The sequence below is a fragment of the Carlito syrichta genome, unplaced genomic scaffold (genome assembly GCF_000164805.1).
Source record: "Carlito syrichta isolate Samal-C Ts95f unplaced genomic scaffold, Tarsius_syrichta-2.0.1 Scaffold249938, whole genome shotgun sequence".
NCBI classification, from domain to species: Eukaryota; Metazoa; Chordata; class Mammalia; order Primates; family Tarsiidae; genus Carlito; species Carlito syrichta.
Window position 1 is genome coordinate 1,894 of NW_007194034.1, and position 4,068 is coordinate 5,961.

At 42.4% G+C, this 4,068-nt stretch overlaps 1 pseudogene; it reads right to left on the minus strand.

The window, feature by feature from the left end:
- Positions 1-1,713: 1,713 nt before the first annotated feature.
- Positions 1,714-3,019, minus strand: LOC103253741 (annotated as a pseudogene).
- Between the last annotated feature and the right edge of the window lie 1,049 nt (positions 3,020-4,068).

Sequence of the window (4,068 nt, forward strand, 5' to 3'; positions counted from 1 at the left end):
ACAAAAAATCATTAAATAAGTAAAATGTTATAAATGTCATTTAATTGATCCTTTTTATTTATTGTTTGTTTTTTGCTTGCTTTCCAGTATACTTTTGTCTGTAACACTTTGAGCAGTAATGTCCTTTAATCAGAATCAGCATAAATGTGCCTGTGTTTAACACAAAAAAATCATAATGTAGAAAGGACTTACATTATTATGGTAACATAAAGAGGATGTTATATGCTATTTATGACAGATGAACAGCTAAGTTGCAAGAAGAAGAGACTATAAATAAAGATATCAATGAGAATGTCAAAGAAATGGAAGATTTGGAGTTCAAATAGTCTTGCTAAAGATGAAATAAAATATTTAGGATCTGAAGTTGGTTGAAAAGTGCTTCCCCAAAATTCATGTATGACCAGAATCTCAGGATGTGACCTAATTTAAGAAAAAGGCATTTGCAGACATAATTGAGGAAAGGATCAAGGTGAGATCAAACTGGATTAGAATGGGTCCTAGGTCCAATATCTAGTGTTTTTGTAAGACAAGGAAAGGACACAGAGCAATGTAAGCAGAACAGAAGGTCATGTAAATATGTAGGAGAACACCAGAATGATGCAACAACAAGTCAAAGAAGGTCAAGGATTGCCAGAATCCACCAGAAGTAGAGAGGATGCAAGGGAGGGTTTTTTGGTCTAGATCCTTTAGAGAAAGCACAGCCCTGACAACACTTTGATTTCAAACATGCAGTCTCCATAACTGTGAGTGAACAAACTTCTGTTGTGATCTATCACTGTGATGAGACAGGTTGACAGTGGGGAGGTGGTACATGTGAAAGGGGGGTGTGTGGTAACTCTGGACTGTCTGTTCAGTCTTACTGTGGATATAACACTTCTCTAAAAAATGAAGTCTATGTGAAAAATACATCAGTAGAAAATGCAGATCACATTATTGTCACATAAGAATAGACAATTGGTAAGGACCAAATTCAGGGAATTAATCCTTAAAAAGTGACATGGTATATCAAAGAAAGCAAAATGAGAAAATTATTAATAAGAAAAAGTGAGGACATTTTAAAAGATGACTCTGTAATCTATAGTTTTATTTTTGACTGAGTGTTGTTTTAATCTCTAACATTTTTAACCATATCTGTTAACAAATAACAAGGTGGCGGATTTTAACTGAAAAGAAGCAGAGCGGTTGTGTGGAGCAGTCAGCAAAAAGGAGAAAGTTAAAGCGCTTGGGTTATTCATGGTACATAATCATAACCTTGATCTTTAGTGTTGGCTGCATATCAACACCTGACAGATTCATCAACTATGGAGAAATTATTTGATAGTCATACAGTTTTTCAACAGCCTAAAATTTCTACCCAGTAATGAGCCTGAATTAACGCAAATGTCACCATTTCCCTGCAGAGTTAAACTCAAGTGTGTATAGCTTTCTTGAACAAATGACCGTCATTTATGCTTAAAAAAAATTAATTTGCTAGATTTAAAATGTACAGCAAAAAGAAATTCATAATGAGAATTTTTTTTAAGGTTGTGAACTACCTTCTCTGGCTATTTTTAAAAAAATTGGGAAAACTGTATTTCTTTCTTTCTTTCTTTCTTTCTTTCTTTCTTTCTTTCTTTCTTTCTTTCTTTCTTTCTTTCTTTCTTTCTTTTCTTTTGACCTCTGAACTTTTTATTGACTTCCTGCTTCCCGGAAGGACACCCTGTTCCCACTGCCTCAACGCCTCATAACTTTGGTGTCATTGGTCTCAGACACCAATTTGCCATCCACTATCTTGCAGGTGGTCTTTTGGATGTTCTGGATGGAGCTGCTGCTGTCCAGGCCATCACTGAGACTGAAGTCCTCTCCGTCTTCTAGTAGGTGCCGGTAGGTACCTATCTCAGCCTTCAGCTTGACCTTCATGTTCAGCAGGGACTCGTACTCCTGGGCCTGGCACTGGCCCTCTGTCTGGGTCTGTGCCAGATCAGACTCCAGGTGCAGCACGGTGCCATTGAGCTGCTCCATCTGCATGGTGTAGCGGATCTCCACTTCTCTCAGGCTGTTCTCCAAGCTGGCCTTCAGGTTTCTCATGGAGTCCAGGTCAATCTCCAAGGACTGCACTGTACGTTTCAGCTCTGTGAGCGTCATCTTGGTAGCTCCAATCTCAGCGGACTGCGTGTTGACCACAGTGGTGCTCTCCTCAATCTGCTGGGACCAGTACTTGCCCAGTTCCTTGCGGTTCTTCTGAGCCAGCTGGTCATACTGGGATCGGATGTCCGCCATGATCTTGCTGAGGTCCTGAGATTTGGGGGCATCTACCTCCAAGGTCAACCCAGAGCTGGCAATCTGGGCTTGTAGGCCTTTTACTTCCTCCTCATGGTTCTTCATGAAGAGCAGCTCTTTCTTGAGGGCCTCGATCTCTGTCTCCAGCTGCAGCCGGGTGACATTGGTGTCATCAATGACCTTGTGGAGCCCATGGATGTCACTCTCCATGGACTGGTGCATGGCCAGCTCTGTCTCATACTTGACTCTAAAGTCATCAGCAGCAAGACGGGCATTGTCAATCTGCAGAACGATGCGGGCATTGTTCACAGAATTTGCAAAGATCTGACCCCTCAGGTCCTCGATGGTCTTGAAGTAATGTCCCCAGTCTCTGACCTGGAGTCCCTTCTTCTCCAGGTGTTCCCAGAGTTTGCTCTCCAGCCTCCAGTTCTCGGGCTCCAGACTCCTAACCCTCTCCAGGTAGGAGGCCAAGCAGTCATTCAGCTCTTGCATGATCTCCTTCTCACTCTGGATCCCACCCCAGACTCCCAGCCATCCCCGTGGTCAGGCCCCCGGACCCCCAGCTGCCCTGGAAACTGGTGGAGCGGGACACAGAGATCCGGGAGCCCGAGCCACCAGCGCCTGCAGAGCCAATGGCCGAGCTGCCGGGGGGCCAGAGGCTGGGTGGCAGGATGGAGCCCAGGGACCGGTAGTTGGAGGAGTAGGTGGTGGAACAAGTGGTGAAGCCCATGGTGACAGCAGAGGAGAGCCAGACGATAGAACTCACCTTCAGACTGTATTTCTATAATGTTTTTAGCCTCTTCAATTGTTATCTAAAACTTATTAATACATGATTCTATATAGTTTTTTTTTTTTTTGAGTTGGAATCTCACTCTGTCACCCAGACTGGAGTGGAATGGCCGCTGCTGGCCACTGCAGCCTCGACCTATTGGGCTCTGGTGATCCTTCCGCCTCAGCTATGTATATTTCTTAATCTTTCTGTTTGTGCATTTGGTGTTCTTATTGTTTAAGGAGTATACCTAAAATGTAGAGACCCTTCCAAGACCCCCACGACAAAGAAAGGTCCATGTTGAATAGTAATTCTTTTCTCTATTTTCTCTTAGTTAAATTTCTAAAGTTAAATCTAACAATCTTATATATAATCACCATAAGTTGCTATTTATGGAAGCCATTGCTGAACACAGAACCACTGGAGTCTCCTGTAGGTCTCTTGAGTCTATTATGGAATGGTGATTAGAAGGACAGGACAGCTACTGGAGGAAGGACTGCTTGGGTTTGGGTCTCAGCTGAACATTGCTCACTGTGTCTCCTTCGGCAAGTTATGTGATCTTTCTTAGATTTGGTTTTCTCATATATAAAATGGGAATAATAAAAATATCTATGCTAGGTTTGAATGTGTTCCCCAAAGCTTATGGGTTGGAGTCTTGATCCCCAATGAGGCAATGTTGGGAGGTCAGGTCTAACAAAAGATGTTTGTATTATGGGGGCATCACACTTATAAATGAATTAACACCACCATCACAGGATTGACTTGGCTTCATTATCACCAAAGTGGGCTCCTTATTAAAGAATGATTGGACACCTCTTGTACATTCTCATTCTCTCTCTCTCTCTCTCTCCATATATACATTTCTGTATCTTTATCTCTGTCTGTCTCTCTCTTGGCCTTTTCTTTGACCTTCTGCCATGGATGATGCTGTCAGAAGACACTCAACAGATGTGGCCCCTTTACCTTGGACTTTCCAGCCTGCAGGACAATGTGTTAATACATTTATGTTCATTATAAATTACCTGTTACAGCAGCACAAA